Here is a 13,658-nt window from a genome sequence, read left to right on the forward strand (position 1 = left end):
TCCCGGTAAAAGTAGGTCTTAGACAGGGATGTGTAATGTCACCATGGTTGTTTAATATATTTATAGATGGGGTTGTAAAAGAAGTAAATGCTAGGGTGTTCGGGAGAGGGGTGGGATTAAATTATGGGGAATCAAATTCAAAATGGGAATTGACACAGTTACTTTTTGCTGATGATACTGTGCTTATGGGAGATTCTAAAGAAAAATTACAAAGGTTAGTGGATGAGTTTGAGAATGTGTGTAAAGGTAGAAAGTTGAAAGTGAACATAGAAAAGAGTAAGGTGATGAGGGTATCAAATGATTTAGATAAAGAAAAATTGGATATCAAATTGGGGAGGAGGAGTATGGAAGAAGTGAATGTTTTCAGATACTTGGGAGTTGACGTGTCGGCGGATGGATTTATGAAGGATGAGGTTAATCATAGTATTGATGAGGGAAAAAAGGTGAGTGGTGCGTTGAGGTATATGTGGAGTCAAAAAACGTTATCTATGGAGGCAAAGAAGGGAATGTATGAAAGTATAGTAGTACCAACACTCTTATATGGATGTGAAGCTTGGGTGGTAAATGCAGCAGCGAGGAGACGGTTGGAGGCAGTGGAGATGTCCTGTCTAAGGGCAATGTGTGGTGTAAATATTATGCAGAAAATTCGGAGTGTGGAAATTAGGAGAAGGTGTGGAGTTAATAAAAGCATTAGTCAGAGGGCAGAAGAGGGGTTGTTGAGGTGGTTTGGTCATTTAGAGAGAATGGATCAAAGTAGAATGACATGGAAAGCATATAAATCTATAGGGGAAGGAAAGAGGGGTAGGGGTCGTCCTCGAAAGGGTTGGAAAGAGGGGGTAAAGGAGGTTTTGTGGGTGAGGGGCTTGGACTTCCAGCAAGCGTGCGTGAGCGTGTTAGATAGGAGTGAATGGAGACGAATGATACTTGGGACCTGACGATCTGTTGGAGTGTGACCAGGGTAATATTTAGTGAAGGGATTCAGGGAAACCGGTTATTTTCATATAGTCGGACTTGAGTCCTGGAAATGGGAAGTACAATGCCTGCACTTTAAAGGAGGGGTTTGGGATATTGGCAGTTTGGAGGGATATGTTGTGTATCTCTATACATATATGCTTCTAAACTGTTGTATTCTGAGCACCTCTGCAAAAGCAGTGATAATGTGTGAGTGTGGTGAAAGTGTTGAATGATGATGAAAGTATTTTCTTTTTGGGGATTTTCTTTCTTTTTTTTTTTGGGTCACCCTGCCTCGGTGGGAGACGGCCGACTTGTTGAAAAAAAAAAAAAAAAAAAAAATATATATATATATATATATACATATACATATACATATATATATATATATATATATATTATATATATATGTATCAGTCTGTAGTGGAAGGAAGGCGGGGTAGGGGTCGGCCTAGGAAAGGTTGGAGGGAGGGGATAAAGGAGGTTTTGTGTGCGAGGGGCTTGGACTTCCAGCAGGCATGCGTGAGCGTGTTTGATAGGAGTGAATGGAGACAAATGGTTTTTAATACTTGACGTGCTGTTGGAGTGTGAGCAAAGTAACATTTATGAAGGGATTCAGGGAAACCGGCAGTCCGGACTTGAGTCCTGGAGATGGGAAGTACAGTGCCTGCACTCTGAAGGAGGGGTGTTAATGTTGCAGTTTAAAAACTGTAGTGTAAAGCACCCTTCTGGCAAGACAGTGATGGAGTGAATGATGGTGAAAGTTTTTCTTTTTCGGGCCACCCTGCCTTGGTGGGAATCGGAAAAGAGGAAGGTGGCAAAAACAAGTAAAGGGAGGTGAAAGTGTATAAACTAAGGGAGGAGGAAGTTCGGGTGAGATATAAGCGACTATTGGCAGAAAGGTGGGCTAGTGCAAAGATGAGTAGTGGGGGGATTGAAGAGGGTTGGAATAGTTTTAAAAATGCAGTATTAGAATGTGGGGCAGAAGTTTGTGGTTATAGGAGGGTGGGGGCAGGAGGAAAGAGGAGTGATTGGTGGAATGATGAAGTAAAGGGTGTGATAAAAGAGAAAAAGGTAGCTTATGAGAGGTTTTTACAAAGCAGAAGTGTTATAAGAAGAGCAGAGTATATGGAGAGTAAAAGAAAGGTAAAGAGAGTGGTGAGAGAGTGCAAAAGGAGAGCAGATGATAGAGTGGGAGAGGCACTGTCAAGAAATTTTAATGAAAATAAGAAAAAATTTTGGAGTGAGTTAAACAAGTTAAGAAAGCCTAGGGAAAATATGGATTTGTCAGTTAAAAACAGAGTAGGGGAGTTAGTAGATGGGGAGATGGAGGTATTGGGTAGATGGCGAGAATATTTTGAGGAACTTTTAAATGTTAAGGAAGAAACAGAGGCAGTAATTTCATGCACTGGTCAGGGAGGTATACCATCTTTTAGGAGTGAAGAAGAGCAGAATGTAAGTGTGGGGGAGGTACGTGAGGCATTACGTAAAATGAAAGGGGGTAAAGCAGCTGGAACTGATGGGATCATGACAGAAATGTTAAAAGCAGGGGGGGATATAGTGTTGGAGTGGTTGGTACTTTTGTTTAATAAATGTATGAAAGAGGGGAAGGTACCTAGGGATTGGCAGAGAGCATGTATAGTCCCTTTATATAAAGGGAAAGGGGACAAAAGAGACTGTAAAAATTATAGAGGAATAAGCTTACTGAGTATACCAGGAAAAGTGTACGGTAGGGTTATAATTGAAAGAATTAGAGGTAAGACAGAATGTAGGATTGCAGATGAGCAAGGAGGTTTTAGAGTGGGTAGGGGATGTGTAGATCAGGTGTTTACATTGAAGCATATATGTGAACAGTATTTAGATAAAGATAGGGAAGTTTTTATTGCATTTATGGATTTAGAAAAGGCATATGATAGAGTGGATAGAGGAGCAATGTGGCAGATGTTGCAAGTATATGGAATAGGTGGTAAGTTATTAAATGCTGTAAAGAGTTTTTATGAGGATAGTGAGGCTCAGGTTAGGGTGTGTAGAAGAGAGGGAGACTACTTCCCGGTAAAAGTAGGTCTTAGACAGGGATGTGTAATGTCACCATGGTTGTTTAATATATTTATAGATGGGGTTGTAAAGGAAGTAAATGCTAGGGTGTTTGGGAGAGGGGTGGGATTAAATTATGGGGAATCAAATTCAAAATGGGAATTGACACAGTTACTTTTTGCTGATGATACTGTGCTTATGGGAGATTCTAAAGAAAAATTGCAAAGGTTAGTGGATGAGTTTGGGAATGTGTGTAAAGGTAGAAAGTTGAAAGTGAACATAGAAAAGAGTAAGGTGATGAGGGTGTCAAATGATTTAGATAAAGAAAAATTGGATATCAAATTGGGGAGGAGGAGTATGGAAGAAGTGAATGTTTTCAGATACTTGGGAGTTGACGTGTCGGCGGATGGATTTATGAAGGATGAGGTTAATCATAGAATTGATGAGGGAAAAAAGGTGAGTGGTGCGTTGAGGTATATGTGGAGTCAAAAAACGTTATCTATGGAGGCAAAGAAGGGAATGTATGAAAGTATAGTAGTACCAACACTCTTATATGGGTGTGAAGCTTGGGTGGTAAATGCAGCAGCGAGGAGACGGTTGGAGGCAGCGGAGGTGTCCTGTTTAAGGGCAATGTGTGGTGTAAATATTATGCAGAAAATTCGGAGTGTGGAAATTAGGAGAAGGTGTGGAGTTAATAAAAGTATTAGTCAGAGGGCAGAAGAGGGGTTGTTGAGGTGGTTTGGTCATTTAGAGAGAATGGATCACAGTAGAATGACATGGAAAGCATATAAATCTATAGGGGAAGGAAGGCGGGGTAGGGGTCGTCCTCGAAAGGGTTGGAGAGAGGGGGTAAAGGAGGTTTTGTGGGTAAGGGGCTTGGACTTCCAGCAAGCGTGCGTGAGCGTGTTAGATAGGAGTGAATGGAGACGAATGGTACTTGGGACCTGACGATCTGTTGGAGTGTGAGCAGGGTAATATTTAGTGAAGGGATTCAGGGAAACCGGTTATTTTCATATAGTCGGACTTGAGTCCTGGAAATGGGAAGTACAATGCCTGCACTTTAAAGGAGGGGTTTGGGATATTGGCAGTTTGGAGGGATATGTTGTGTATCTTTATATGTGTATGCTTCTAGACTGTTGTATTCTGAGCACCTCTGCAAAAACAGTGATAATGTGCGAGTGTGGTGAAAGTGTTGAATGATGATGAAAGTATTTTCTTTTTGGGGATTTTCTTTCTTTTTTGGGTCACCCTGCCTCGGTGGGAGACGGCCGACTTGTTGAAAAAAAAAAAAAAAAAAATATATATATATATATACAGTGGACCTCCGCATAACGATTACCTCCAAATGTGACCAATTATGTAAGTGTATTTATGTAAGTGCGTTTGTACGTGTATGTTTGGGAGTCTGAAATGGACTAATCTACTTCACAATATTTCTTATGGGAACAAATTCGGTCAGTACTGGCACCTGAACATACTTCTGGAGTGAAAAAATATCGTTAACCGGGGGTCCACTGTATATATTTTTTTTTTTTTTCAACAAGTCGGCCGTCTCCCACCGAGGCAGGGTGACCCAAAACAAAAGAAAGAAAACCCCCAAAAAGAAAATACTTTCATCATCATTCAACACTTTCACCACACTCGCACATTATCACTGTTTTTGCAGAGGTGCTTAGAATACAACAGTTTAGAAGCATACACATATAAAGATACACAACATATCCCTCCAAACTGCCAATATATACATATATATATATATATATATATGTATATATATATATATATATATATATATATATATATATATATATATATATATATATATATATATATATATATATATATATATACATGTATATACAGTGGTCCCTCGCTTTTCGTAGTTCTCGGCAATCGTAAATTTCGCCAATCATAGGGGTATTTTCGTATAAACATGGACTCACTTTTCATAGGTTGACTCGCGAATAGTAGTTCGTCCAGGACAGGTACGCACGGTGTGAGCCGGGGAGGCCTCTCTACCCAGCCAATCTGGCATTGTTTACCAGTGAGTGAAGGTCCCCTCAAGTGCTCCTACGAAATATTTCATAATATTCCACTCATTTTAGTGCTTGCAAGTACTAAATAAGCTACCATGGCTCCAAAGAAAGCTCCTAGTGCCAAGCCTGTGGTAAAGAAGGTGAGAAATATGTACAGTGACAAAGTCTTGGGCCATTTTAGGGAAGTGTTAAAGAGATGCCAGAAACAGAGCTCTCTCCACAGTTACTTTGCGAGACAGGACTAGAGTGACTCTCAAGGTGGTCCTAGTGGCATTAAGAAACAGAGAAGAGAAGCAACCCCAGAGAAGCAATTGGTACCTGAGGTGCTGCTGGAAGGGGATTCCCCTTCCAAACTGTAAACAATCCAATCTCTCTCCTCCTCCAGTCTCCCATACACTAAGAAGAATCTCCAATAAAGGTAAGTGTTATGCTGTTAATGTTTCATTCATCATTTCCCATTGTATTGTTTATGTACTACATGTATATTTCATGTACAAAATTTTTTTGTTTTAATACTTCTGAGTGTCAGAAACGGATTAATTGTATTTACATTATTTCTTATGGGGAAAATTGATTCGCAAATCGTAAATTTCGTTTATAGTAGCTCATCAAGGAACGGATTATTTACGAAAAACGAGGGACCACTGTATATACAGTGGACCCCCGCATACCGTTGGCATCACATAACGTTTAATCCGCATACCGCTCGCTTTTATCGCAAAAATTTTGCCTCGCATACCGCTCAAAAACCCGCTCACCGCTGTTCGTCCGAGACGCGTCCAATGTGCGCCCTTAGCCAGCCTCACATGTGCCGCCGGTGGCATTGTTTACCAGCCAGCCTCCGCGGTAACATCCAAGCATACAATCGGAACATTTCGTATTATTACAGTGTTTTTGGTGATTTTATCTGCAAAATAAGTGACCATGGGCCCCAAGAAAGCTTCTAGTGCCAACCCTACAGCAATAAGGGTGAGAATTACTATAGAGATGAAGAAAGAGATCATTGATAAGTATGAAAGTGGAGTGCGTGTCGCCGACCTGGCCAGGTTGTACAAGAAACCCAAATCAGCCATCGCTACTATTGTGGGCAACAGAAAGGCAATCAAGGAAGCTGTTCTTGCCAAAGGTTTAACTGTGTTTTCGAAACAGAGATCGCAAGTGATGGAAGATGTTGAGAGACTCTTATTGGTGTGGATAAATGAAAAACAGCTAGCAGGAGATAGCGTCTCTCAAGCGATCTTAAGCGAAAAGGCTAGGAAGTTGCATGAGGATTTAATTAAAAAAATGCCTGCAACTAGTGATGATGTGAGTGAATTTAAGGCCAGCGAAGGTTGGTTTGAGAGATTTAAGAAGCGTAGTGGCATACATAGTGTGATAAGGCATGGTGAGGCTGCCAGTTCGGACCACAAAGCAGCTGAAAAATATGTGCAGGAATTCAAGGAGTACATAGACAGTGAAGGACTGAAACCTGAACAAGTGTTTAATTGTGATGAAACAGGCCTGTTTTGGAAGAAAATGCCAAGCAGGACCTACATTACTCAGGAGGAAAAGGCACTTCCAGGACATAAGCCTATGAAAGACAGGCTTACTCTGTTGATGTGTTCCAATGCTACTGGTGATTGCAAAGTGAAGCCTTTATTAGTGTATCACTCTGAAACTCCCAGACCGTTCAGGCAAAAGAATGTCCTCAAGGAGAATTTGTGTGTGCTGTGGAGGGCAAACAGTAAGGCATGGGTCACTAGGGACTTTTTCTATGACTGGTTACACCATGCATTTGCCCCCAATGTGAAAGATTACCTAACTGAAAAGAAATTAGAACTTAAGTGCCTCCTGGTGTTAGACAATGCCCCTGGTCATCCTACAGACGTGGCAGAGCGACTTTATGGGGACATGAAGTTCATTAAGGTGAAGTTTTTGCCTCCTAATACCACTCCTCTCCTGCAGCCCATGGACCAGCAGGTTATTGCAAACTTCAAAAAACTGTACACAAAAGCTCTGTTTGAAAGGTGCTTTGTAGTGACCTCAGAAACTCAACTGACTCTAAGAGAGTTTTGGAGAGAGCACTTTAATATCCTCAATTGTGTAAACCTTATAGGTAAGGCTTGGGAGGGAGTGACTAAGAAGACCTTGAACTCTGCTTGGAAGAAACTGTGGCCAGAATGTGTAGACAAAAGGGATTTTGAATGGTTTGAGGCTAACCCTGAGAGGATTATGCCAGTTGAGGATTCCATTGTGGCATTGGAAAAGTCCTTGGGGTTGGAGGTTAGTGGGGAGGATGTGGAAGAGTTGGTGGAGGAGGACAATGAAGAACTAACCACTGATGAGCTGATAGATCAAGTTCAACAGCAAGAGGCCATACCTGAGGAAACTGGTTCAGAGGAGGGGAGAGAGAAATTGAAGAAGTTGCCTACTACAAAGATTAAGGAAATCTGTGCAATATGGCTGAAAGTGCAAACTTTTATGGATGAGAATCACCCTCACACAGCTATTGCAAGCCGTGCTGGTGATTATTACACTGACAATGTTGTGAAACACTTTAGGGAAGTCATAAAGGAACGAGAGGTACAGGCCACTATGGACAGATATGTTGTGCGAAAGAAGTCCAGTGACTCTGAAGCTGGTCCTAGTGGCATTAAAAGAAGAAGGGAAGTAACCCCAGAAAAGGACTCGACACCTCAAGTCTTAATGGAAGGGGATTCCCCTTCTAAACACTAACACACTCTCTCCCCTCCTCCCATCCCATCAATCATCACCAGATCTTCAATAAAAGTAAGTGTCATGTAATTGTGCATGCCTTTTTCAGTTTGTGTGTATTAAAATTAACATTTTTTTTGTTCATACTTTTGGGTGTCTTGCATGGATTAATTTGATTTCCATTATTTCTTATGGGGAAAATTCATTCGCATACCGATCATTTCGCATAACAATGAGCGCTCTTGCACGGATTAAAATCGCTATGCGGGGGTCCACTGTATATATTATATATATTATATATAATATATATATATATATATTATATATGTTATTTCTTATCTCCATGGGGAAGTGGAACAGAATTCTTCCTTTGTAAGTCATGTGTGTTGTAAGAGGCGACTAAAATGCCAGGAGCAAGGAGCTAGTAACCCCTTCTCCTTTATATATTACTAAATTTAAAAGGAGAATCTTTCATTTTTCCTTTTGGGCCACCCCGCTTCGGTGGGATATGGCCGGTGTGTTGAAACAATTGAATTAGAAAGAAGGAACACTGCAACAGGCCTACTGACCTATGCGAAGCAGGTCCATGCCACCCCCCCCGGCCTAGAATAATGACCACCTAGTCAGGTCATTTCCACTTAAGGAAGGAGCACGGCACCAGACCTGGTAGCCCAAGCTAGTCAGGTCCAACTCACACCCACCCACACCCACTTGTGTATTTATCCAACCTATTTTTAAAACTACACAACGTCTTAGCAGCGTCTGTTACGGTACTCGGGAGTTTGTTCTACTCATCCACAACCAGTAATTTCCTATATCCTTCCTGAATCTGAACTTTCCAACTTGAAGACATTGCTGCGAGTCCTGTCTTGGCTGGATATTTTCAGCACGCTATTTACATCCCCTTTATTTATTCCTGTTTTCCATTTATACACCTCAATCATATCCCCCCTAATTCTACGCCTTTCTAGAGAGTGCAGATTCAGGGCCCTCAGTCTGTCCTCATAGGGAAGATTTCTGATACATGGGATCAACTTTGTCATCCTCCTCTGTACGTTTTCCAGTGCATTTATATCCATTCTGTAATATGGTGACCAGAACTGTGCAGCATAATCTAAATGAGGCCTAACCAAGAATATAGAGAGTTGAAGAACAGCCTGAGGACTTCTATTATTTATACTTCTTGATATGAAGCCAAGGATTCTGTAAGCTTTATTGCGAACATTTATGCACTGTTGTCTTGGTTTCAGATTACTGCTAACCAGAACTCCTAAATCCTTTTTGCAATTAGTAGTATTAAGGTCTACACTATTCAGTTTATAAGTGGCATGGTTAATGTCCTGCCCAACATTTAGCACTTTGCATTTGTCTGTATTAAACTGCATCTGCCACTTCTCCAACCACTGCTTCAGTCCATTCAAATCATCCGGGAGTGCACTAATGTCCTCAATAGAATGAATTAGACGGCCTATTTTGGTGTCATCAGCAAATTTGCTTATGTCGCTATTTATTCCCTCATCTGTATCATTTATGTAAATTGTGAACAACAAGGGGCCCAACACTGACCCCTGTGGAACACCGCTTGTGACATGCACCCATTCTGATTTCTCCACATTTATGCAAACTCTTTGCTGCCTATTTGTCAACTGCACCTCTACCCAGGAAAAAATTTCTCCTCCTATTCCGTGTGCCTTAAGTTTCCTGAAAAGTCTCTGATGTGGAACTCTATCGAAAGCCTTACTCATGCAGCCTGGTGGCTAAAGCTCCCGCTTCACACACGGAGGGCCCGGGTTTGATTCCCGGTGGGTGGAAACATTCCGACACGTTTCCTTACACCTGTTGTCCTGTTCACCTAGCAGCAAATAGGTACCTGGGTGTTAGTCGACTGGTGTGGGTCGCATCCTGGCGGACAAGATTAAGGACCCCAATGGAAATAAGTTAGACAGTCCTCGGTGACGCACTGACTTTCTTGGGTTATCCTGGGTGGCTAACCCTCCGGGGTTAAAAATCCGAACGATATCTTATCTTATCTTATCTTATCTTACCATGATCTACCTCCTCAAACACCTTAGTGAAAAAAGTAAGTAAATTCCTAAGACAGGAACGCCCCTCAGTAAAACCGTGTTGAGATTCATTTATGAATTTATGCCTATCAAGATGGCTATGAATTGCCTCGGCAATTATTGATTCCATAAATTTTCCCACTATGGAGGTAAGGCTTATTTGTCTATAGTTCGAAGCTAAGGACCTGTCACCTGCCTTGTAAATAGGTATTACATTTGCCATTTTCCACTTATCAGGCATTATGCCAGTTTGTAGTGATATGTTGAAAAGATTAGCCAAAGTTTGCAAAGTTCCTCTTTACATTCCTTTCAAACTCTTGCAAACAATTCATCAGGGCCTGGGGATTTGTTAGGTTTTAATTTCTCTATTTGTCTGAGGACCATGTCACTAGTTACTGCAATTGTGCATAGTTTATTATCGTCCTGTTCTACATAATTTATTTCTGGAACTTTGCTAGTATCTTCCTGAGTAAAGACTGAGAGGAAGTAAGAATTGAAAATTTCACAAATATCCCTATCACTGTCAGTGATCTGACCTGAGCTACTCTTAAGTGGGCCTGTCTTGTCTCTGATCTTACTTCTGTATACCTGAAAGAACCATTTTGGGTTAGTCTTCGAATCCCTTGTGACCTTAGCCTCATAATCCCTTTTTGCTTTTCTTATTCCTTTTTTTATTTCTCTCTTTAATGGAATATATTGATTTCTTAACTGCCCTTCCCCTCTTTTGATATGCCTATATATGCCTCTCTTTTGACCTGTGAGATGTTTTAATCTATTGTTCATCCATTTGGGATCATTTTTGTTAGAACTAATTTCCCTACTCAGAACAAAAGTTGACTGAGCAACTAAAACAATGCTCTGAAAGACGTCATATTGGCAACCAACACCTGCTACCTGACCCATAGTCAGATCATCCCAACTTAACCCACCCAGGTAATTTTTCAGTCCCAGGAAATCAGCCAATCGAAAGTCTGGGACAGAGACTTGATTGCAGTGTACTGGGTAATTCCATAATATATTGAAACTAAGTGATTTGTGATCACTTTCCCCAAGCTCATCATTAACCTGAAGATTACTAATTAGCAAATCTTTGTTGGCAAGAACCAAGTCAAGCAGATTGTTTCCTCTAGTTGGTTCTGTCACAACCTGTTCTAAAAAGCAATCCTGAACTGTATCAAAAAAGTCACTAGACTCAAGATTTCCTGTCAAATTGTTCCAATCAATTTGTCTAAAGTTAAAATCCCCCATTAACACAACATTTTCATATCTAGATGCCTTATGAATTTCGTCCCATAGCAGCTTACTGCACTCCCTATCAAGGTTTGGGGGCCTATATATCACACCCAAAATTAATTTTTCATACCCCTCGAGAAACTGTAGCCAAACAGATTCTGTGTCCGATGTTTCTATTCTTATATCATGTCTAACACAACAAGTTAAATTATCTCTGACATATATCGCCACTCCACCACCCTTCCTGTTGACCCTATCAGTGTGGAATAGTTTATAACCCTTTATGCTGCATTCAGAAGGCATTTCTCTATCCTTCAAGTTGAACCAGGTCTCAGTTATAGCATTAATATCTATATTACCTGCACTTGCGAGTAATCTTAGCTCACCTATCTTATTTCTTAGATTTTTACTATTTGTATAGTAAACGTTAACCCTTTGACTGTCGCAGGCCCCTTTGTGAAACTGTCATTCTATGTCGCAAAATATTCGAAAAAAAAATTATGTTTTCTTATGAAAATGTTAGGATTATTTTACCGAGTGTTTTAAGCCTAAAAAAAATTTTTTTGCCATCAGTACTTACCGAGATATAGAGCTGCAAAGTTCGCAGAAAGTGAGGTGCATACGGCAACAGCGGTGACTGCTGCCCACCTGGTATTCTTCTATTTACTCTAATTCAAAAGTTACTTGCATTTTCCAATATTTTTCTTTTCTAAGTAACACAAACAAACAATACAAAGCAATGTTTATTACTATTGTTCCATAATATATATACATATGTTCAGTCACTGAACACATTCCTAGAACTGCTGCAGCTTGTGGAACTCTTTGAAACATGGGTATATGCAGAGTGGCACTTGACACTCCTCACACATACAACGAGTGTCTCTGCGTGTTTGTGGGCGTTTTGTGGTATGTGTACATACATAACACCTCTTCTGAGCATTTTTCGTGGAAGCATTAGGAGGCAGCTGTATGGGGTAGTGATCACCAGGCCTCAAACGAGATGGCGTGTGTTGGTAATTTCGTGGGCGCTGGTCTATTGCAGGTGTTGCTCCTTAGCACTTCACGATTATTTGTCTGATTACTGACAAACAAAATTCACCATATTTTGGTGTTTTGTTGGTCTTCAACTTGTATATGTTATAAGCATTTAGCATGGAGATATCAACAAGATGGAAAAAAAGTTTTATATACCACTTACAACTCTTGCATACACAATCAGCAAACCCAATCTGCATGTCACATTTGTCCACTAAGCGCATATTGAGGTTGTAGTCCATGACAGCTGCAGGCTTTAGAATAGGTTCATTGGTCTCTCTGTTGTGTCTGCCACTGTGTGCCATTTCGTTTCGGTGAACTGATGTCAACAATGTGACATCACGTTTGTCATGCCACCGAAATGCCATGATGTCATTGGCAGCAAAGGCTTGCACTTCACCTCTGCGAGTGCAGCGTTGAACCTTGGCATATGTTTACGATTACCACGCACTGTGCCGCACACGTCTGTCAAGTTCACTCGCAAGAAATCACTGAATAAGGGGCTTGTGTACCAGTTATCAGTAAATAACATATGCCCCTTACCAAGATATGGTTCCATCATTGTTCTAACCACATCACCAGAGATACCCAATAACGTCATGGTATCTCGCAAAGTATTACTGCCAGTGTACACAATGATATCCAAAACTAGACCACTTCTGCAATCACACAGTACAAATTACTTTATGCCAAAGCGTTTCCTCTTGCTTGGTATATATTGCTTGAATGAGAGTCTTCCTTTGAACAAAATCGAAGAGTCATCAATAACAAGCTTCCCGAAGGGATAAAAATACATGCAGCACTTTTGTTTCATTTACATAAACACATTTCTGATCTTATATAACCTGTCACTTCTGTCAGGCCTGGTTTTGTCTGAAAAGTGTAACATACGTAGCAGTATCAAGAAACGATTGACACCTATAATGTCACTAAAACCTGGAGTTGAAATCAGGCGTTCTGTTGCCCAGTATGTGGTGACAGTGTGCTTATACACATGTGGCATAAGCATTATTGTGGCAAAAAACAGGCACATCTCTGCCACAGTTGTCTCCTTCTACTGGTGTAGCCGTGATCTTGGTGAGAGAATTTTATTTGCCATGGTGTATTCATAGTATGTGTTGGTTTCCCTGACAATGATGTCCATCAGGGGTTCATCAAAGAATAATTCAAAGCATTCCAGTTCACTAGCATTGTTCCCAAGTGGACATGATGGCTTTATTCCACTATCGCTATCACATTCACTGCTAACATCTGGGTCTTGTACGCGACCAAATAGTTTCCTCTTTCGTCCTGGTACAGGTGAACGTGAACGTGAACAAGCCGGCCCAGCACCAGAGGTGGATGGTTGTGGGTCATCTGGGTTTTCATCACTAATTACATCACCCTGGGCACTTTTTTCGGTCACACTCACTTGAATACCCCGGAATTCACTGTCACTGACACTTTCATCGCTATTAGAGCTATCACTTGGGAACAAAAGACCTCCAATCCGCCAAGGAGTGAGGTACTTCTTACCGCGAGGCATGGTGAAAATGGACTACCAAGATGGCGTTCCCACAATGCACCGCCGAGTCCCAGATTTTTTTCACAGGGTGCACACCCACCACTG

At 41.0% G+C, this 13,658-nt stretch overlaps 1 protein-coding gene across 3 annotated transcripts in view; it reads left to right on the top strand.

Annotated features, from left to right (window-relative positions):
* mre11 (double strand break repair nuclease mre11) overlaps nucleotides 1-13,658 on the top strand; it is a 99,555-nt gene that overhangs the window by 46,555 nt on the left and 39,342 nt on the right. The window lies entirely within an intron of this gene.

This window comes from Cherax quadricarinatus, chromosome 47 (assembly GCF_038502225.1).
Source record: "Cherax quadricarinatus isolate ZL_2023a chromosome 47, ASM3850222v1, whole genome shotgun sequence".
Lineage (NCBI taxonomy): Eukaryota > Metazoa > Arthropoda > Malacostraca > Decapoda > Parastacidae > Cherax > Cherax quadricarinatus.